This window comes from Protopterus annectens, chromosome 1.part1, assembly GCF_019279795.1.
Source record: "Protopterus annectens isolate FY-2018-M chromosome 1.part1, PAN1.0, whole genome shotgun sequence".
In the NCBI taxonomy this organism is placed as follows: domain Eukaryota; kingdom Metazoa; phylum Chordata; order Ceratodontiformes; family Protopteridae; genus Protopterus; species Protopterus annectens.
The window spans coordinates 1,738,997,159-1,739,021,965 of NC_056726.1; positions in this window are offsets into that span (position 1 = coordinate 1,738,997,159).

A 24,807-nucleotide genomic window follows, 5' to 3' on the forward strand; every position below is an offset into this window, starting at 1 on the left:
GAATGACTTGAGATGTACCTCCCTGGACTACATGAAAAGGGACATGGAGGAGCTCTCCGATCTTGTAGCCCAGGCAGGTATGACCCTAGCCCTGAGTAGCATCCTGCCATCACCCAGAATGATACCAAAGTACAAGGACAAAATGATTGACTTTAACAATTGGCTAAGCTTCTGGTGTCATTCTAAGGGGATCCAGTATCTGTCTGCCTGGGAAGACATGATCAACAGACCACGATGCTTTGCCAGAGATGGCCTGCACCTGTTGCCCTTGGGATTCTGGATACTGGATAAGGCTCTTGCTACCCCCATAGTGCCTTTTTTAGGCAAGGTTCAAATGACAAATTCACCACTGTAACAGGTACAAGCAAGCAAAATCTGAGGGTAATGCTACTCAATGCTAGAAGTCTAAACCTCAAAATGCATTCACTCGAGGCACTCCTTAAAATGGAGAACATCGACATCTGTGCTGTGACAGAGACCTGGTTCAAGACTCCAGAGAGCACCCCTGCATTACCAGGCTATAATTCATAACACACCTTTCGGCCACCTAACCTGGACCGAAACACTAAAGGTGGTGGCATGTCCATATTCATTAAGGATATCCACACCTCCAGGCTAGTTGCTCAGCATAATGCATCCGAGATTATCCAAGTGCAACTAACTCTGGGCAAGACCGCAATCCAAATTGTAACTTGCTACAGATCCCCCACCATGACCCAGGATTCCCACTCCTCATTTCTTGATACAATGGAAAATATTAGGGTACAACCCAACACCCTAATAATGGGTGATTTCCACTACCCCACCATTAACTGGGAAAACTACTCATATACCAACTCTTTTGCTCAACGTTTTCTAGAATTCATAAATTCCAACGCTTTGGATCAACTTATCCATAACCCCACCAGGGGCAGCAATATCCTAGACCTGGTCATTACCAACATGGGCGACCAGTGTTCCACACCAGAGGTCAGTTCCTCATTGGTCAGGTCAGATCAGACTACAAGCTAATCAACCTAGACATCCACATCCCACCCCGACCCACATTAGGGAAACCACTGTAAAAAATTTCTCCAAAGCCAACTTCACGCTTCTTGAGACAGAAGTGGCAAACTTCACGACACCCATGCAGATGGACAATAGAGGTACGACTGCTGAATCCTACACAAACGCACTTTATAAGCACTTACACGAGTGCATGGATCATGCTATCCATAACAGAACCAAGATGCTATCCTCTAAAAAAGCAAGCCAATCTAGTGGTCCCCTGCTATAAACAAATTCTACAACAGAAGAAAGAAAGTGTTGCAAAAAAGAGTAAAATCCCATGACTGGAAGAACTCCCTGGTCAGCCTCAGTAGGAAGCTGAGATCCCTCATAAAATCCTCCAAAGCTAGTTATGAAAACAAAATCGCCACTGATTCTAAAGACAACCACAAAGCATTCTATAGCTATGTCAAGAATCTCAATGGCAACACTTAGATCTGCTCTGAGTTACAGCACAATGGCACTAAATATACAGAACCAACTGGTATTGCCAACATCCTGGCAGATAGGTTCAGTGCTAACTTTACCCCCCCCCCCCACCCCCTAAAGGGCCCATCTCTATAACAGAAGAATGCAAAGTTCCTGTAATCACGGCTGCACAGGTAAAAACTGCGCTCTCCAAAGCCAAGAACACAGCATCCATGGGACTTGACAACATCTCAGGCTGTGTTCTGCATGAACCTCAGAATGAACTGGCACCCCACCTAAGCACCATGTTCAATCATAGCATCACCTGAGGCTTTGTGCCCACTGAATGGTGCACAGCGACGGTTATCCCACTCCACAAAGGGGGAGCCACCACGGACCCCGGGAACTACCGCCCCATTAGCCTAAAGAGCCTGGTCTGCAAGCCCATGGAACGTATCATCATGGAACTTATAAACAAAGACATTGGTAATCTCCAAACTCTGGACCCCACCCTGTTTGGGTTTGTAAAAGGCAGATCATGTCTTCTAAACCTGATTGACTTCTTTGAAGCAGTCGCCAAAGCCGTAGACGAGGATAAGGTGGTTCACACAGCCTATCTAGATCTCGCCAAGGCTTTTGACACCATCCCCCACTCTGGAATTATAGATAAACTAACTAAACTAGGTATAAATCCCTATGTCACAAGATGGGTTGCCAACTGGCTCACTGACAGAACCCACACTGTGAAAGTAGCAGACTCCAAATCCGACTTCAGACAAGTGACAAGTGGAGTACCACAGGGTTCAGTCCTGGGTCCTCTCCTGTTTGGTATCTACTTTTCTGAAGTGCAGGCTAATACAGAAGGTCTTTGGCTAATGAAGTTCGCAGATGACTGCAAACTAGGAGCCATAACTGAAACTCATAATGATGTGGACATCCTGCAAAAGGGCCTCACTAAGACAGATGTCTGGTGTCAAAGCCATGGCCTCAAGCTCAATGCCAAAAAGTGCATTATCATCCCCTTTGGTAAAAACTCTGTAGCCATGAGCTACCACATAGGTAGTAGTCTACTTAACACCAAAAGTGTGATAAGAGACCTTGGGACACAGCTGGACAGTAGACTCTCCTTTGATAATCACATCGCCACAGTAGTCAGGAAAGCCTTCTACGTAGCACACCTCATCACAAACAGTTTCTCATCCAGGAAAAAAGAGGAGGTCATTGTTCTCCTCTACTCATCACTCATTAGACCCATTATAGAGTACAACGCCCCTTTTGCTATGTACCTCACAAGACATCTACAACAACTGGAAAGGCCGCAGAAATACCTCACAAAGAGAATTACTGACCTCAAACAGATGCCCTGCGCAGACCGTCTCAAAAAACTCCAGCTTTACTCCGTCGCACATCGCCTACTCAGAGGCAATCTCTGCCTAACATACAAAGCTATATCAAACCCAGACCTGTTGGACATGCTCCACTTAAAGAAATCCCAATCCCTCCGAGCTACATGATCTAGGGACCTAAACCTTGTCAAAACAATAAACAGAACATGCTGGAGGGATAGATTCCTGTCTCAGACATATCCCATACTCTGGAACAAACTACCTATCTATATCAAACAAAGCTCCTCATTAGCACTCTTCAAGAAAAATCTTGATGATTGGATTGGAAATAGGAAATTCACCCCGGGGATCACCTCTATGGCTCTGCTCGACAGGGGCACAGGAAAATAATTTTCTTGGGTGGTGAAAGCCAGGGTACCTTTTTGGCTAGGCTTGTATAAGCCCTAGGCCGATAGCCTAGTACCTACCTGTGAACCTTTGAACCTATGATAGAGGGTGAAACAATGATAGTGCTGGGAGTAGATCACGGAGATAAGACTGTGATGTGCACATAGGAGTCATGTATGAATGCAACAGTATTGTGTGTGTGTGTGTGTGTGTGTGTGTGTGTGTGTGTGTGTGTGTGTGTGTGTGTGTGTGTGTGTGTGTGAGAAATCCAGTCAGGGACTATCTGCAATATTCTGGACAGCTGAGAGATATCCATGGGAATACCTAATATCATAGGTTCATAGGTGTGTACTAGGCTAATGGCCCTGGAGCCTTTACAAACCTAGCCCATAGGATTACTCTGACATTGTGCCACCTGACCTTAGTTCCCAGTGCCTCTGTCGAGTAGAGCCACTGGAGTGATCCCCGGGGTGAATTTTCTATTTCCCATCCACTCATCAAGGTTTCTGTTGAAGAGGGCCAGTGAGGTGCTCTGTTTGACATGTATGGGAAGTCTATTGCATAGTAAGGGCAGTCTCTGGGTTATGAACCTGTCCCCCCAGCACATTCTGTTGATTGTGGTAATGAGGATGAGGTCACTGGAGCGTGTGTACGGAGGGATTGGAATTTCATATTCTTGGCATAAAAGCCTGAAAAAATTACATAAATGTGCAACTATTTCCACAGAAGTAAAACATCATTCATGCCATTTTTAAAAATTAACTGCAACAAGCATGAGGATAACAGCAGTTCAACACCTAAGTACAACCTATTTCACCATTGTGTATATTTAGCAGTAACTCCTTGGGGTAAAAAAAATAAACATTGTGCTGTGTAAAATGGAAGAACACCCAGTGCAGTATTAATATGACTACAAAACTGAATGTGAAAGGAGTTTTATTGCTCTTATCCTGCCACAGCTGAAGCCCAGGGGGAAAAAAAGAGCAAGTCTCTTTAAAATGAAAAATAGCATGCCACACTCTAATGTCCTGGCCTACTCTACCACTGTTAACCTAACATGACATCTTGCTGTGGGGGAGGGGTTTAAGTTTCAAAGAAAAATAAGTTTCAGAATGCCAACAGATGCTCAGTCTTGACAATTTCAATTAGGAAATAAACAATTCCACCACAGAAAACATGCATAGCAGTGACCACTACAGTTAAGTAATATTGCTATTGCAACTCACACAAAACAAAAGAACACTTAAAAACTGCAACAAGTCACTTTAAACAATGCAATTTTGACGCAATGAACTTTTACAAAAAAAAAAGAAAAGATTAATTCTTTTCTAAATAAACAATATATAAAACCACAAATTCGGTGCATATTTGAATTTCATTAGTATACATTGTTTACAATGTATACTAAATCATAGCTCTTAGCTTCTGAAAACAAGAACGAGGGACAAATCCAAAAGTAATGAGGGAATAAAGAACCACAATCAGGGACAGATTTTGATGATTGTTCTCATATGTATAAAAAGTTGCCAGAAATATAGGTTTTGGATTAGTTTTAGGAAATGAGGTCTGAAATCAAAAGATAGTCATTATTTAAGGGCGGCAATTATCATCAACAATTTGCCAGAAAACTACACATTTTAAGAGGAACAGACCTAAAATACGAGGTAAAATCAGGGACCTTTTGTGAAGTAGGGTACAGTTGAGAGGTATGCACTAAAGCTATATACACACAGAGAAAATGTAGCAGCCAGGTTTCCATACTGTATAGTATCATGACTACAAAAGTTCATAAACAGTTAAAACTGAATAGTCATATATGAGAGGTCTATACCAATGCAATTGTGATAATGCTCTAGAAATGAGACAAGAGTTTGCTGTTGGTAGGTCATATCAGGTCACTCCTTTGGACAGGCTGAGCAAAGATGTGTACTGACAGCATCTCAGAAAAGAACGTTTGGCAGTGAGAGGTTAAATGAGGTGTGGAAGGTTATTCTGCACTCTGGATACAGCAGAGCGCAAAGATGAGTCACTTTTTTTGTTTGTTTGCAGACCAATGGCAAAATGAAAAGCAGCAGAGTACAGATTCCAAAATGGTGCATGCTTGGAGTAGCTGGGTGTTGGTTGGAAAGTGCAAAATAAAAGAAGTAGTTTTATAATGCACCATATTTGGTTAGTGTTTAAATTCCTTCCATTGTACTTATTTAAGTTATGTACAGCCTTTTCTGATGTAAGCTAGGAGATATATTTGGCAGTTTTATAGCATGTCTGCTCTAATTTCAGAAAAGGGCTTTACATCAAACTGACTTGGATGTTGGCATGCACTAGCACTGGTGATAGTTTGAATGAAATTTTTTACATAATGCAGGAAAACAACTTTTTGACTGGTTGTGGTGATGAGGAAGCTAATGTTTTAATCAGCTTTCATGTTGTAATTTGACTGAGCTAACTATGCCAGGAGAAATTTTGTCTGCTAAGAGTGTCTTAAAATCTGAGGTAGTTAAGTTTGTGCTGCTGTCAGTAAATATCATGGATCTGGTTTCAGACCGATTGTGGTGAAGCCAGAATTTGGAAGCTACTGATACAGCTAGAGTTACCTACATGGAAGGGGTTTGCACATATTCTGTCTGTCTAGACATAATCTGTCTGAAGTGTTCAGGATACCTTCAGTTAAATACCACCTTAGGTTTCAGTAACATATGTTGGTGGCACAGGGGTGCAGAGGTTCTCTGGTTTGATTCTCAGCTGGGGTACTTTCTGGCCGGAGTCTGCATATCCTCCATGCTTTCGCATGGGTTTTCTCTGGGTACTCCAGTTTCCTCCCACATTCCAAAAACATGCATCGGGAGCGTTTCTCCCTGGGCCTGTGCTGAAAATAGGCTCTGTCCTAGTCATACTTTCATGGTCAACAAATATTAAATAAATAAACAAATAAATAAATAAATATGTAGCTCTCATCCAGTTTTAGATTTTTATCAAAACAAACAGCTCCACAGACAACAGAATAAAACCAAAGCTGTTTATGGTTAGGTAAGCATCACACTTCATACTCTTCATCAGGGCACAGTGGAAAGAGCAAAATACATGATAAAGCACATCAACATACTGAACACACAGTGGAGCAAACCAATGAATTGTAGTGTTAATTATGTGATCAGTTACCTAATACCTTATAAATGGACATGGCTCTAAGCCAGATATTTATTGAATTCTGTTAATTTACCCCTTATTATTGTGATTATTTATTTATTTTATTTGCAGTGTAGTACAATAGTACTACAATTACATTTTATTTTTGTAGTGTCAGTAGTACAACAAGTAGCACACAGAAGACTGTGAGTCTTTTTCCCATACCAGGTAGATTGATTGCTATCAATGCAGTGCAACATAAGGGGGAGGTGCACTCCTGAGTGTGCTGTCCTTTGGATGAAACATTAAACTGAGGTCCCATCTACTTGAGTTGGTTATAGCTCAGGTTGGATATAAAATATCCCACAACACCTATCAAAAAGAGTACTGGTACTTTATTAAATACCAAATTTACAATGTTTACATACTATACATTATTTACAATTATGTATATCATTTTAAATTAATTTTCCAGCATTTGGATAAGTTTATACATACATTTCACTCTCTTTATTTCCATTCATTGTCAGACCCCCCACTCTTTTTTCCACAACCAAAATCTTATTTATTCAATATCTCTGCCAATATCCATTTCCCGTTAAATTTTAACTCATTCAGTCTTTCATTCCATATAGTCCATATTATATAAAACATCTTTCTATTTTCTTTACAAATTCCCCACTTCTGTTACTATGATAATCATATTCCAAAATATCCATACTTGTATTATCCATTTGCTTAATACCCTCCAAAACATTATTTTTACATAGTTTTACCTACAATTTCTTTACCCTTTTACATCTTAAAATATGTTCTGTTATTTCAATTTTACCATATTAATTGCATATTCTTTCTTCCATTTTTGAATGGCATATTCAGTTTCACTGGCAACTTTTTTCTTGATAATCTCCATAGAAAATCTCTACATTCTACATATTTCTTACAACACTCTAGTCTCATTTTCGTGGCTTTTATTCTTTCTCCCTCCAGCCTTTCCCCATGTATAAACACAGTAATACTTATTAATTATGTTTAAATACCATTATTTTTTATCATGTTCTATGTCACTTATCTTTATTTTCCATAACATACATTTTTCTTGATAATATTTTATTTGTCCATTCACCCATTCTTTTCCTATTTTAAAATTACTCATCATACCCCATATCTTCTTGCATGTTTTTCATTATTATACTTATTATTGACTTGTTTCCTCTCTTAAACATGTCAACACTTTATATAGAGTTAATGAAGCTGCAAAAACAACTGGATTTACCAAGCCCAGCTGTTCTTTTTCTTTAATATATGTAACACACCTCTTTTTACTGGATTTAGTCTGGATCCCCATATAAATGAAAACGCAATAGACCATAAATCATTTTCATATTTTATAGGGATCATAAACACGTTTGCAAAATATGCAATTTTCCCCAATAATACAGAATTTCTTAAATACACTTTCTTTTTATATGACAACTTATATGTTCTCCAAAATAAACATATATTCCTTAATTGTTGTATTATATCTTCCAATTGCTGCATTTTAATTATCTCCTTTCCAAATTTTATAGCTAATATTTCAATTTCTTCCATATTAAGTTGAATATTTACTATTTTACCCATTCTTCTTAAATCTTTACTTTTATCCCTGTTTATACTCACACCTATAGATTTCAAATATTTATTAAGTTGTCTGATGGCTACTTCCATCCATTCTTTAATCTTTGTCATTAAAACAATGTTATCCACATAAGAGAAAATAATTTCTACTTTAATCCCTTTGATAATCCTGTATTCTACTATTTTAATGATGTTTTTATTTTACTAACAACTGCATTCACAAATAAAATTCTACTCGCTGGATATCCTATTTTATACCACTCTTTATATCTATTTCTTGACTTAACCAACCATTCACTACAACTTTTTAAAAATGTTCATATGCTGAAATAAATAATTTTAATGTCTTCTCACTTATAAAAATAGCAGAACCAAGAAATTGAAATCACACTGTCTGGAATCCACAGATACAATCCAAAAGTTTTGTTCCAAATAATACAAATGGTAAGCACTTTCATCTGGTGGACGTCACCCATCTTTTCATTGTTGTTTTTACTTTTTTTCTCCTAAGTGCCTCAATCGGTAATTATAATAAAATGTTCCCGTTATATTTTCATACCATTCTTTCCTATTCTTTTCTAGATGACCTATTAACCTTAAACCAGCTAACCCTAATGCACAAAATCACACACAACCCGCATAGCTGCCCAACAATCTCAACCTTACTCCAGCTACAAGTGGCCCCTTAGATCTTCTAACAGGCCATTACTCAGAGTAACACAGTCACATAACTATCATGGCAACTCCCTCTACTAAAAACAAAGTAGCCAAGTCCTAGCATGCTCTTCCCCAGAGCTTACAATGCACACCTTGTCTCTCATCATTTAAAAATAAATTAAAGGAACATCTAAAAAGCAACTGTCTCTGCCCTTGTTCTCCACCAGGATAACCACTTTACCTTATGCTCTTTTATACCTCTACTATACAGTTTTCCTCTATTACAGCTCCTATTGTCTGCTTTTCTCACCTCAGTCTGCATCCTCACAGCCTTTGGTCTGTTTATTTTTATTTTTTCTAATTTTTTTCATAAGCAATTTTTTTTTCTTGTTTAACAAAGTTGCATACTTCACAGTCTAGGCCTGATCACTGCTTGTTATCACCTAATAATTAATCTTCCTGCTCAATGGAGTACTCTTTTAAAGCTGTTTTTCTACAAAGAAAATTACTAATGAATCATTTTGGTTTGTAAAATTTCAATACTCGTAAATATGTTCATATGTTTTTAGTTAATGTAGTAATGCAGATTTTTTTTCTTTTCTTGTGCTCTGTTCTGTATTGTTTATGTGTGGAGCTTTTCTTCCCGGGTCTCCACTAAAAATGGGCCACCAACCCAGCTGGACACTACCCGGTAAACAAATGTAAATAAATAAATAAATAAATATTTCTTAAATCAATCTTCCATAGTAATATTTTCTGTTGATATAGTTTCATTTCTGTAAAAGCAATTCCTTTACTTATTTTTAAACCTTTAAGCTTTTCCCATATTGTGTTATATTTTTCCTTTATAATTTTTATTAACAATTTTCTTTTTTTCCAGTATTCATGTCAATATTTTGTATAAATTCAATGAGGCTATATATACAATTGAGTTTATTAAACCCAAGTCTCCTTCCTGTTTTGTAACATAAATAATTCCTCTTTTAATAGGGCTCCCCATATAAATGTAAATAACACATTCAATACTTCTTTTTCACATTCTAGTGGTATCATAAATACACTTGCTAAATGTGCCATCTTACCTAATATTCCTGAGTTAAACAAACATGTTTTTCCTATATATAAGTGTAGATGTTCTCCAGAATATACAAATGTTTCTTATTTTAAGTATCATATCTTTCCATTGTGTCACGGTTTGTTGCTCAATACCAAACCTTATTCTCTGAATTTTTATTTCTTCTTTATTAAACTGAATACCTCTTCTTTTTTTCTGAAAATCCCAGTCCTTTACTCTTTTCCTCATTAATACTTAAACCTAACACCTTTAATTCTTTGTCAAGTGTCTTAATAGCTATGCTCATCCATTCTTTATTTTTTAAAACTAATACTAGATTGTCCATATAAGAGAACATCACTGGAATCTGAATTCCCTCTGATGTACAATATTTAGCTTCCTCCAATACTAAATTTATCTTGGTAACTACCACATTCATAATTAATGCAAATAGAATACTACTTGCTGGACATCCTTCATTAATGCAACTTTATATTTCTATTATCTCACTGAACCAACCTTTAACTACTAGTTTCACTTTATTTTTGTTATATTTGATTTAAAAATTATTATTTTATTACTTATAGTCTTTCAAAATTTCCCATAATGCTTCATGCTGAATATTGTCAAATGCTTTACTTACATATCCTACTAATATTTTTAATTCTGTTTCCCTATTTATTGCATCATCTACCAGCTCTTTTATTATCATTAAAAGTTCTTGACTTTCTTTCTCTTTTATTCCAAAAAAATGTTTCATTCAGTAACTTACTATCCTTACTTACTATTCATTTTTCTATTTTCATAAAAGTCTTATAATCAACATTGTTTAATAATAATGGTCTCCAGTTTTTTTGTCTTTTCTTTTTCCATATAAATTTCATTGCACCCATACATATTTTTTCATAATTTTTCCCTTTTCAAACAATTCATTCAGCACGTCTAAAAAATTATTCTTTTTGCCATTCTTGCATGGCCTTATATATTAGATATTAAAGTCCATCTAAACATGTAGCTGCTTCTACATTTACCCCTTTCAACACATTTTTAAATTCTGTCATTGTAATATTTTCTTCCATTCTCTTATTGTCTTCTTCAGTTTTTTTTTTTTTTTTTTAATTCCATCCATTTTTCTTATAGTGTCACATATGGAAAAAGTATTCAAAATGTGTCTTTTTATTGTCTGCTTTATTTCTTTTTGTGTATTCACTATACATCTTCATCATTCCTTAACTCTCTTATTAGTCTTATTTTTTTAACCATTTTACTTAGGTATGATGCTACTTCTTCTTTTCTTCCTTGTAAAAAATATCTTTGAATAACATTTTTTTTTTAATTTTCTCTTGTTTCATTTCATATAACATTTTCACTTTTTCTAGAAACTCTTCTTTATTGTCTATTATGTTTTTAAAGACTTGGTTACTGATGTCCTTATATTTGCAACTATCTTGTATTCTTTTGGTCCTTTGCCATTTCAGCACTTCTTTTCTATATTTCTCTTTTAGACTAATCCACCAACTTGCCCAATTTTTATAAAATCTTCGCATGTTTATATGATCTAACCATAGTTGACATGTTATTTCCTTTACATAGTTATTTAACTCTGATTCATTAATTATTTTTATCCCTCTACTTATTTTTATATAGCATGTGTTTTCTTGAATCTCTATCCAGATTGCTACATGGTCTGAAAAACCTGTAATTTTAACCACTTGATGTAATATCCTTAAACTCTCTAATACTATAAAATAATCAGTTTCAGTTTTCATATTACTCATTTTGCATGTCCAATGTTTGTTTTTCCATAAGTACATTTTGCCACTTTTAATCATATCTGAAATAATTTTTATATCTGCCACTTCTTTTCGTCTATGTTTTAAATCATAATTGAAGTCTCCCACTACTATCACTTTCATATTTACACTAACATAATCAAGTATTTTCCTAAACATAATCTCTCTTTGTCTTTGTAAAGTGTATGCATAGAGTGTAATCACCCTATATATTTGGTTCTTCCAGCTAATATCTAATATTACTATTCTTCCTAATACTATTAATGTATAATCCAGAATTTCTATACATTCTTTGCATAAAATTGCTATGCCAGGGCATTTTTCTTCTCCTAAGTTCCATATACCTTGCCTTTCCATAACCCATTAACTTGTATGCTTTCTTCTTCTGTTATTATGTTTATGTCTATTAATACTATAATATCCATATCCAACATTCTACACCATTTCATCACTCTTAGCCTTCATCGAACACTCTTTATACTATTCACATTAATGGCTAGGATTCTCACTTTGTGGAAAAAATTCTGTTGCCTTTATCTTTTTCCTTTTTTTATTTCCTCCTATACCTATATTTTTAAATTTGTGCTTTCTTTCACACTTTTCCCAATAGAATTTCTTTTACTTTTAACTCTTAATCATTTATCTTCTCTTTCATCACTCAAATTACTTACTTCTTCCTTCTTTTTCTTTTGTTTCCTTCATACATTCTTTTACTTATATTTTTATATCTTCCTCACTCATTTTTTTCTTTTTGTGTTTCTTCTGTATTATCTAATAAAATATTCTCTCTATCTGATTTAATTTTGTTTCCTGTGTACAATTCTCTTTAGCATTACAGTCCATCCATAAAAGTCCTATTTTTTCATACGTTATACATTTCTGCTCACATTTTTTTGCTTCATGACCAGTTATACCACAAATAAAAGATTTATTTTTGTCACAATTGTTAATTAAATGATCATTTTGACCACACAAAAAATGCCTTTGGTTGCCCCCAGTATCTAACCAATCCCTTATTCCCCTCCATATTAATTATACTTGGCAAATGCATTATTTTGTCATTTTGCATTTTCAGTTTAACACCACATTCCTATCCCCAGTCCATAAACTTCTATTGTCATAGATCTTTGTAATGTCCATTACATCTCTACACACAGTATTTAAATAGTCATCTCTTTCAAATTCAGTTCAAAATTGTATAAATACTCTTTTTTTGCTTCTCTGTTAAATGACTGCACAACAATATGAGTTCAGAGGATTTTCATTTTTTCATATTTTTCTAAGAATTTTTCCATATAACCGACATCCTCGAAAAAAATGTCACAAAAAGTATCTTTGCAAATACAAATAAATGCTCTTACCTCTCTGGGTTCAATACCCAGTGGTGAAATGATGCTGTCCAATATTTCATAACTGTCCAGTTCCTTTTCCATTTTACTACTTATCCTCATCTTATGCTTTCTTCTTACTTCTTTTTTCTTCTATTTTCTTCTTCTGCCTTCTCTTACCATTTGTGCATACAATTTCTTTTCTTCCTTCCTTATTTCCTGAACTTCTTCTTCTTGTATTCTGTCCATTATTTCTCCCCACAACACTGCCTTCTCACTTTCTGGTTCACTCTGTTCAATTAGTTCTTTCAAATAAATATACCGCAATTCCCCAGACTGGAGGGTTTTAACAACACACTCAAGTGTTGTACAATCTGTTGAAAAAATTTTGTTGACACAGATCTTCAGAATCCATAACATCTACCTCGACTCCTTCTTTTTTCCTTTTAAGTAGTTTCCCTTCTCCTTCTTTCCTCACTTCTCCATTGTCTCCACTCTGCTCAACCTCTGACTCCTTATTTACCATATCCAATTTTTTTTGCTGTTGGATTAACAGCCTCACTCATCTCCAATACTTGAAACACATGATCTTTCTCCATTTTTGATTTTCTGCTTCCCGATTCTCTGAGCTTCCTTCACGCCCAGGCCAGAAGTCAGGAAGTGCATCAATGAATAGAGCCCCCATATGTAAAGAGTAGGCGAAGTTCCTCGACGCCCTAGCCAAATTTCCCCTAGCAGTATAACTACTACCTTGGGTCTCCCCTGAAAAGAGGCCACTAGCCTAGTGGGATTAACTTGGTCAACAAAAGATAACTTAAAACAAATAGTCATAGTCATTGAAATAATTTTTCCAAAAACTGAATTCACATACCTAGCCATCCCATTTAATCTTGTGCAAATATTACAGTCACTGCATTTAAAGTTCCAAACTTGATAGTAATGTAGATTTTATTGGCTATAAAGCCATTTAAATCTTCTTGATATTGCTATATAGCTTGTAAGAAAAATGTAGAAAATTACATATATCTACTACCATTGCATTCAAAAGTAACATTTTTCAGTTGCTTATTATAACTTGTTCAAATGCAAATTGAAACAAAGCATAGAACATCTGTGACTGAGTTTTTTTATTTTTGTTATTCCTGTACCCAAAGATGTATTTCTTCTTGTGTGTGGAATCATTTCACCATTATCAGGCGCAGTACTAATATCTAATTTTACTTTTGTTAGAAACATTTTAAGAATACCTCCTGCTATAAGCTGAACAGCAGCTCTTTATATTTTATTTGGCCTTCCTTTTGGGGTGTATTCCTTAAAAACTTGAGAATTATATTTTTAGTATAGATAAATAGCTTTGGTTTTCTTCAAAGGTCATAGGCAAATTCTAGGCTATCAGTCTGCCATCTGTTACATGCTTAGCCAATAATCAGAGAGCAGAATCAAATTATGTATCTTGCATTTCTGAGGTAAAGACCTTAACTATTATGGCAACCCCCAAAAAAATAAATAAAAGTAGATTATTCCCATTCTGGCAATATGCTCTGATACTCGTTTGCCTGTGGAACTGTTTGGATAATTTTTACATTGTTTTCTTTTCTTTTGTTTATATGTTTTGTTAGCCAGTGGACAGCTTTTCGAGTTTTACAATGTTTGAAATTAGTACTGTGGTATTAAAAGGCCCACTGGAGCTGGTTCAGAACAAAGACCTCTTTGAAAGTAAAGACTTCCTCAATAGGGTTAAGTATAGTTGATACCTGAGAAAACTTCCATGGGAACAAGATTTTTATAGAAAACAAACATGTTATCAGAAAATATCATTTTAGTGACAGAAAACAAGTTGTTGAGACTTTGTGAAAAAGGTGAAAGAAAACTAAAGGTAACAAATGGTGTAAGCATGAGAAACAAGAATGTGCTCAAATCCATGCTAAAGAAAATGCAGTATATTAAGCAACTATAACACTTAAAACAGGCTGAATGAAGTATGACTATCAATCCATTTACAGTAACAGAATACCTACCATGAACAAGTTTTAGGAATGTCTGTAAGAAGTGATATCAGAATAAAACACAACCATAAATTAGTATACAGATGGAACAGAAGCAGAGGCTATGTCAAATAAGTATTAAAAAAATGCATAATATTTTTTTTTGACCATCCATTTTGTAAAGTTATAGATAATGACAACATAAATGACTTCTACAATCAACATTTTATATAAGTTAGTAACATCAGACAGTGAGATTTAAAATGCAGACTATAAATGGGAACACATTTAATAGCGCTGACAACTCTGTCATGAATGATTTGCTGTAATTACTTAGCCTGAATATTTTTTGCCAGTTTTTTCTCCACACTTCATATACAATACATCTCTACTACAACCAAATGAAAATAAAATAATTAGGCTAATTTAGGTAGCCAATAATAGACAGCATCAGTGCTATACAATTCAAAAAGCAAACTAAGTCATCTATCATTGTCAGAGCTACTTTTTCATTAAAAATGTTTAACCTGCAAATTACTTAATGAAATGCTGCCCTCTTCTTGCAAATAAGCTCATCATAAAAAAATCATTATAATATTTTAGAAACCTTGAAAGTATACAGTGGCAAAAACATCACTTCTCTCTCTCTCTCTCTCTGTCTCCCTATCTCTGTTTGCAAAAAAATCTTTCAGCAAGCTAGCTCCTGCATTACGGAATGAATCACCAAATAAAATTACTGCAACTGATAATTTGCCATTCTTCATGAAGAAATTGAAGTTACAAGCATATAAAGGAATAATATAAATGCACCTGCTTCAAAGTCATAGGCTTAGACAAGTACTAAGTACATCTATCAAGATTTCAATATTATGAATATCTATCAACACTAAATCCTCTTGGCTCATTCCATGGCAGAAAGGGATTGTTAATCCAATGCATCCTCTCGATTAACAAACAACCAAAGCAAATAAATAAGTAAAATAATATGTATCAAATAATAGGCAAGCAACTAGAAAGAAGAACAGTTTTAGGATTATGTGCTTAAATAAATTGAGCAAAACTAGTACTTTTTATATGCTACCACCTATAGTAAATAGTGACTGCAGTAGGAAATAACACTCCCAAAAGAGATCATTTGCCTAACGACTAAGGTAGAATTATTGGCATTTATCACGAGTGCATAACAGGAAAACTTAAAACTGCAGACAATCACTTACTGTATGACAACCTTGTTGAGGTAGTTTAGAAACAGCTGCAAGTAGATGCTATATTTTTTCAAGGGCTTTTGATAAGGTTTGCCTTCTAAGAGTAATAAAAAATAAGAAGCTTGGGAATATGTATAAACACTTCCATCTCAACTAGTAGAAGTTAACGATGTAGGACCTGCCTGTTTGAAGTAGATCACCACACCAATGAACAAAAAGTATTTGTCAAGGGTGTGCCACAGGAATTGACATTGGACCCATAGTTATTTAAGAAAAATGACTGTAATAGAAAAGGTCATATTTGGTAGAAAATGTATAAATACAAGGTATGCAACAGGAAACTGCACAATAGAAGACAACAGCTTGTTGAAGTATGTTGCATTTTACGTTGAGAGCAGTCTGGATTTTTTTCTGAGTACATAAATTCTGTATGTAATAAGGCAAATTGAAATCTGTAATAAGGCAAATGGAAATCTAAAAGATATACGATGTTTTAAATTAAATCTGAAGGTGGCACTCATAAACATTGTCCGAGCTTTCATGGTGCAGAATGGTGGACAAAAGGATGGTGTCATATGCTAACTGCCTTTGTGAGCCATTTTAAGCCTATCCAATTTCCCTTTTGGTGCATGAATTAACCATAATAATGTAATAATTATGTTACCATAATTATATATTAACCCTTTTGAGAATAACTGGGATCATACCATAGATAAATAGAGGGGATCCATACATGAGGATAAAGCATTTAGGAGCTGCCCCTGTCCAATAGCAGTACAGGAAGAAGTCCTGCAGTAAATTTTCTATTATACAACGACCCATTAATATTCCAAAACATGCACACTGATTGGTCAGCGTGCACGTTGTAAATCAAAGACTTATACTAATGGAAAAAGGTCCGGTCGCCTGGACTTTTTCCATTAGTATAAGTCTTTTTTTTTAGAGCAACGGAGAACGCAAGATCTCCGTTGCTTTTTAGAAACTGTCTTGCTATGTTAAAGGAGCTTAAAATAGCGAGACAGCTTTAAAAAAAGTAATGGAGATCTTCCTTTCTTAGTTGCATTTTTAAAGCTGTCTCGCTATGTTAAATGGGTTTAACATAGCGAGACAGCTTTAGAAAAAGCAACGGAGATTCTCTGTTGCTTTTTTTAAAGCTGTCTCGCTATGTTAAACTCCTTTAACATAGCGAGACACTTTGTAAAAAGCAACGGAGATCTTGCTTTCTCTGTTGTTTCCACCCACAGCTCTGATGTACTGCGTAAGCATACACATGCGCAGTACATCAGAACTGCTGCAGAATACCAGACAGCTGCGGAAGGGCAGCACAGAGGCATTATACAATGCCATTATTTAAGAAAAGTAAGTATTTTTTTTCTTAAATAATGTCACTGTATAATAGCAATAACCCATGCCTGGGTGTGGGTAATGCTGGATTTACCCACGGTTGTCTTTGTTTGGCCACTCGGGCTTCGCCCTCGTGACCAAACCCCACCAACCATGGGTAAATCCAGCATTACCCACACCCAGGCGTGGGTTATTGCTTAATTAACCATAGATAGATCCAAGTTGTTCTTAAATGTGGACATGGATGAGCTTTGTCTTACATGGATAGGGAGTGTTTTCCAGAGCAGCAGTATCCTCTGTGAGATATATGTGTCCCCCTAACTGTTCTGTTGATGTTGCAGAAGAGGTTTAGTTCTATAGACTAAGTATTTTTGATGCCATTTGACTTGCTGATGTGCAGTAGGTTCAGCAGTAATGGGTCAGAAGATGCCTTGTATGCCAGACACAGGTCACCTTTTAGCCAGCTGTAGGATACCAACTATAGTTACAGCGCTTTGAGTTGGTCCATGTAGGACATATAGTTTAGGCCTTGTATTCTTTCAGTAAGGTATCTCTCTGAGCATTCCATGTGTTGCATGTATCTTGACAGATACATGCCAAAGGGGTCATTATACTCAGTGATTAGCATAATGAGGGCAAAATGGAACAATGGCATCCCTAGATCTAGACACAATTCCTTTTTTACAATCTGTGCAATATAGAAGTAATTTCTTTCTACTCTATAAACACTGTACATATGCAAAAGATCCTCCCTCTCGTACATGATTCACACAAGCAAAACATCTGTGTACAGGAAGGTCCCAGTAGAAAATGTATGAGACCGCAGCTATATGCAGATGGTTTTGTAATTATGAGCACAGTGAAAGCTCTACCATACTAGTATTGTGCTTAGCAGTGTATGCTGAGCAACATACTAATGTTACATAATGTTATATGGCTGGAAAATCACTACTAGCAGTGCAGTTCCCTCAATACAGGCAAAATTATGACCACACACAAGCCTGCTCCCCCAGCAATGATATCCAGCTCATACCAATGGAAGCTCTCACAGCACCAAATTCTCTCATATCATATTGTTGTAATGACCCCCTGTCCACCATCACAAACCAGTCACTGTTAGGTGTAATGGTGGGCAACAGAGCAGCAGTGACTAGCTGCTTAGCAACGTATCAGACATATACCTTACAGTCACTGCTGTGTTACGCTTTGCATAGCTGTCATGCTACACAATGCCTACCCTCCATCCTGAGCACAGGAGTACCTAGTACAAGGTACTCCTGTGTGCCATTCAAGAAAATGGAATGTACATTGTATACCTCATGAATAACTATAGCTCTCATTTATGAATCTTGATAGTTCATAGTGCCATACCAGACATAATGACCTATGATGCTTGTCCACATCAGTGACTATATCTGTGAATCCCAGGTCCAATCTTCATATATAACCTTATATATATATATATATATATATATATATATATATATATATATATTATATGAGTCTACTTTACATGGTTGACTCTTCAGAAAGTCAACTTTCATATGGCCGAGACCATATAATCGACTTTCGAAAAGCCGACCATGTAAAATAAACACATAACACACACCAAACACTTACCTTTCAACTGTTAGCCGAGAGGCAAGCCCCCCTGCACCCTCCCATAACTTAAATATACCAACTCCGAGATCGCACTACAGTGCGGAAGAGGAAATTTACGGAGATAGCGGTTCCCCATGGTCAGCTTTTTGAAAGTCAGTCATATGGTCTCGACCATATGAAAGTCAACCATATGACGGGGACCCATATAGATATATAGATATATAGATATAGATATAGATATATAGCAGCACAATTAGATCTATTTTGAACTGTGCTGTTTAGATCTGGCAATCCCACAAACAGTAACACAAAAAATGTTAGTGAGTATACAGAGGAGAGCTATTAGTTCCATAAAAGACATCAAAAACCATACTTACAGTGAACAATTCAAGAGCAGAAACTTAATGCAGAGTAAAATGAGACCTTATTGTGGTTCGTAAGGCCTTAGAGATGAATATTTGTTTACCTGTCTAGATCTCCAAAAGGTAGGAACAAACAAGTTAAGACCAGAAGATACTAGACAGAAGATACAAATATGTCAACATTACAGTTAATTCCTTGTGACAAATGCCATCATCTTGAAACAGACTCATTTAAGAAAGTTGGAAAGCTAAGCCACTGGACAGCTGAAAATCATGAACAGGACTCTTAACTAGATGGCAAAAATTTAAAATGCAGTAAAGCTTATAGACTAAGTGAATCATTGAGGTTTGCATTCAAAATTTCAAAGGCAAAACATTTTTTTAAGCAAAAGACCGAAATACGATGTCAAAAACAAAAACAAAATCTAGCCTAAATGTTGAATGTCAGAAACATGATGATCAACATTCGACATACCAGACTTCTGGTTTTAAAAGTCCGTATGTCCTTTTACGTTTTAGCAGGAGGGCAAGAGCCCCTGCACCCCCCCCATGTGTGGGGCTGCACCCCCCCCCACACCGCCTGCAAATTATATATACCAGCTCCGAGATCACACAACAGTGAGGAAAAGTGTAAACTCCTTGATCCTCACTGTACTGTGACATCTATTTACAATGCCGAACTCATAATAACAAATCATGCTTTACTTTCATTATTATGATTTTGTATTATTCCAGTTCAGCATTGTGAAACTTTGAAAACGTACTTTCTGCCACACACTGTTTGAGAAAGAGCCTTCGAAATTTTGATGGCAAGCCAATTATTGGTTATAGAATTGAAACCAAAATGAAATGAACAATATGTTATGGGAGCAAATGGTCTATAAATACAGCTAAGCAACAAAAATAAATATGATACTGATCATTGATCACTGATCACAACCAGATTTGTCTTACTTTAGTAACAACATGTTATTAGCCAGCACAAAAATCAGAACAGAATAGGAAGAATTTATCTGAATAAAGAAAACAGAGCATCATTCGTAAGTAAATAATGGAATGCTTTGTAGAAGGCTTTTATTCTAGAAACCTTGACAGGTTTCAGAACATTTATAGAGCACACTAAACAATCCAATGGAAGGCTGAGTTTAAAAAGAACAAACCCAGAACCAATTGTAAGCTCAGCAAGTCACACTGGAGCCAATAAAGGCAGCTTCAATAAGGTATTGCAATTATTAGACAAGTCATAAACGTACAATAGTCCACCACCGTTAAAATTGTTTTGATAGCTTTCATTCCTCACAGGGAACTTCATCAGAATACATCATAACTGGAATCACTCATTTAAATACAGCCTAACAATTACAATTAATTACAATATTAAAAGTAAGCACAAATTCATTGGTTGCTACATAATTAGTAACAATTAAATATATTGAATACCACAATAACAATTAAATATATTGAATACCACAAAGTTTGATAAAAAGTCTTTATATAAAAAATTCTTTCTATAAAAATGTACTGAAATCATATATAATAATAAAAAACTTTTAAAATGTATTATATATATATATATATATATATATATATATATATATATATATATATATATAAAATATATATATATTTTTATGTATGTTGCACTCAATATCTCAAAGCTCTTCTTTTTTAAGGTGGGAATGATGGAATAATGCTTGTTTAAGCCGGGGGGGGGGGGTTACATGCATTCATTTTTAGCTGCCACATAAGCTCCCTATATTCAAGACTCATTTCCCAGTCCCCTCCCCTTTCTGAAACCTTGACCTTTTCCAACACCCTGAACTTAAAACTGGCTTGGGTACAACTTGAAAAATGTTTGAATAGTTCATTGGTTTCTTTTCGTTTACTACTCTCATTCATGTGGTCATATATCCTTTGTTTTAATTTCCTCTCAGTTTTTCACACATAGTATCAGAGACATTCAACACAGTAAGCTAAATAGACTATCCCTTTAGTATAACAACTATAATATCCTGTTGCTACTAATTTCTCATGTTTGCCACCAAGTTGTAATTCAACCAAGTTTGAAATTTAGAGACATTGGGGGCTCATCCCACATCTAAAGATGCCTTTCCTACTGTTACACTCTTTACAGCTTCTTTTACTGTCAAAGTAATTTTTCAAATTCGGACCTCTTCTAAACCCAAATTTAGGGGTCCTAGCAAACACATCTAAACTATTGGGCATACTAGGAAAAAATCTCCCAGTATCTCCAAATAATGTTTTGGACCTCCTTGGTGTCTCTATGGTAGTCAATTACAAAAATAGTTCATGCCTTGGATTTCCCATCCTACCCATCATATATTCCTGAGGTGTTCCGTCTTTGTCATCTTTAATTGGTGGCCCTAAACTCATATCATCTTTTTTGAGAGACATCAAGGGAAGATACCTATAACCCCACCCTTTCAAGATATATTTTTTAATGAGATTCACCACTTCTTTTGGTTAACCCTTGGTCACAAAAAGTTCCTCAATATAATTAAGTTCATTAACCAGGTCTTCCATAAGGGTGGTCATACGAGCAGCCCTCACCATTTGCCCTTTGACGATATACCTTTTTTGAAAAAAAGGATGCTCACTATTTTTTATTATTATTACTAAATGATTTTCAAATATCCTTCTCCACCAATGCCTCAGAATTGTTTAAAATTGTATGGGTAGGTGGCTTGCTAATACTTTTCTTCCTCAATCTACTTCAGTTAATCACAGGGCTATCCCCTAACATTAATCCTAAGTTAACATTTCTAACAAATAACTTTACATCTAAAATCATGCTGGGCACTGATCTTTTTTAGTAGTAACATATGTAAAATCCTTTTGAAAGAGTCCAAAATGTATATTGGTTAATTATAAATCACTATAGTTAAAAATATGGAAGTTAACCAAAGTGTAAACAGGTCTCTCCTTTTGGGTAACCACTCTGTCTGTCATTTCCTCTATGGGATTTATTGGTTCTAAAGTTTCACCATTTAATAAACTGTGCCCCCCCCCCCCCGAAAATAAGGTTGATGCAATAGATGTGATATTTTGTGTCACCTGGGCATAAGATGGCTGGGAAGACAGATTCTGGAGCCTCAGTGACCTTCTTACAGGGGGTTTGTCTAAAGGGGCTCCTTCCTGTCTCAACTCACCATTGTTGGTGGTATAGCTTTCCCCAGAATCATCCCTAGACCTAATCTGGTTACTCTGTATACTAGTATTCGCCTAACCAATATTACCATTCCTTTTGGGTAAAAAGGCTGAATAAGTATTACCATTTTTATAATCATTTCCATCCCAATCCAACTTAGACATCTTTCTTTTCTTATTTTTATCCATAGCCCTATCCACATCCTTAAATATGTTAAAATATTTACATTTATATTCATTAACAGAGTGCAACAAATCATTTTCAATCATTTGATTCAATTGCAAAATGTCCTTATGTAACCCTTCCATTAACCGTTGATTATTTTTGATAACAGCCCACATGAGGGCCAGTCTACAGTCATTCAAAATACCCACAAGTTCATTACAATATTCCGAGCCATCCATGACATTATTGAGGAACTTAATAACTCTTAGCCCCTTCAGAACATGCTTCCATCCGATACTTGTTTCCAGTAACCAACTGTCTAGTGTCAAAGCTTTATATTTTATAAGTTTATCTTTCAATTTATAAAGCATACCTTGGTAGGAAGATTGCTCGTTCCTAGGTGGTTCTGAGCTGTTAACCACACCTCGTTTTAACCAGTCATTTAAATTCATGTGAATGTACTGTTCATTGTTCCCTTCTTGCTGAATTGAAGACCTTTGTTCACATAAATCAGTCTGTAAGAAAGCTGGAACCACAGGAGTAGAAGTAGCATTCACCATACCCCTCGTAGACGTTGTTAAGGAGGAAGAAGAACAACAGCCATTGCTTCCCGCTACCTTCAAAGTCGTAAATTTTGACATTTACAGATCATACTGAATTTAATTTGTCAGTCTTATTTTCCACTTGTGTACTGTCAGTGATAAGAATAAAAGACAATACAAAAAATTGCTGGCAAAAGCAGTTACTGTTACATACCTCAGGTAAAACCAGTGTCCTATAGTCAAGGACCGATTCTGTCTGTAATTCTAGTCTGAAAACTTTGGACATTGCCACCGTGGCTTTTAAGCTTTTAATTGAACAGATATTGGCAATGTTTCTCCATAGTGACACTAGCAGGACCAAAAAAGGGAGGAAACTGCAGATTCATCATGTGACATATGCAGTGAGTGATAATATAGGTCATCCACTGACCACTTCCTTGCACAGGGTGAATGCAGTTTGTGTTCATGGATGTACTACTAGGATATCCTCATAGCACCTTATATAGAGATAGTTGTATGTAGTCTCTAAAACTAGAGAATGCATAAAAAAGTTATTAAAGCACACTACGTTAATGTTCATTGCAGACTGTCACACGCATTAAAATGAAATATGAGCCTTGATCCTTGGTTGTACACGTCCCCGTTATTACAAGTGTCTGCATCCTCTTATCCAACTTTCTCCCACTCTGCCTGAACAAAGACATATAGCAAATTCAGGCATCATGTATAGCAAGACATCACATCTACTCTGTTATTACATTCTTTCCACCCTCTGCTTACTGTTCAGTTTTGTTTTTTGTGTTTCAGATGAAAACTGGATTATACCTCAGCACACCTAGGAGTGTCTTCCATGATGTGTGAGTTTTGTATATATGGTGTCTGTGTCAGACTTGTATAGCATGTATGTAAGGAGAATGTTAGTGACTGCATTTGGTGTTAGGAAGGATATCATCTTAGTGTTCAGAGCCCTAAGTGATATATTACTGAAGCTTTTTGCATTATATATACATAAATAGTATATAGTCTCCGAAATGATTAAGTTCATACCACTGAAGCTTAAAATTAAACAATATATTATGTTTTTCTTTTGGCACTCTAGCATTTTAATTTAAACATCTAGGAGCACAAGAGTGAGGAAAATACAGTGAGATAAATAAACAAGTTGAAAATAAAGAAGTGCACTATACTCTCCTAGATACTCTGAGGTCATAAAGAGATGATGGTTAGATATTCCAGATTACCTTACTGATGCATTAATTTACAGCCATTTATTTAAGGGTTTTATGGTAAAGTATGTCATAGTTTTCTTGGATGCGCATGTCACTGCTGTAAACATTTTTTGAGTGACAACCCCCATAGTAAAAGCTCATATCTTTGCTTCTCATTTGCAACACTACTTTTCCTCATTTTTAAATTTCATTAAACTGTTTCTTTGCTGAACTACTGCAGGTACTCTGTTATCTACCTTTAGATGTAAAATTACATTTATCACTGACACACTAATCATAGACTGAGAATATTTTGTTTCTAATGCTGATAGCCTTGAGTTATCAAAGTGACCTATAGTACTGCTTCTTCCACAAAGAGACTAAAGATATGATTGGAATATCCTTCAAAACCATTCCAACTGCATTTCACAGTGTCTGATTAATGAATGGGCATTTCCA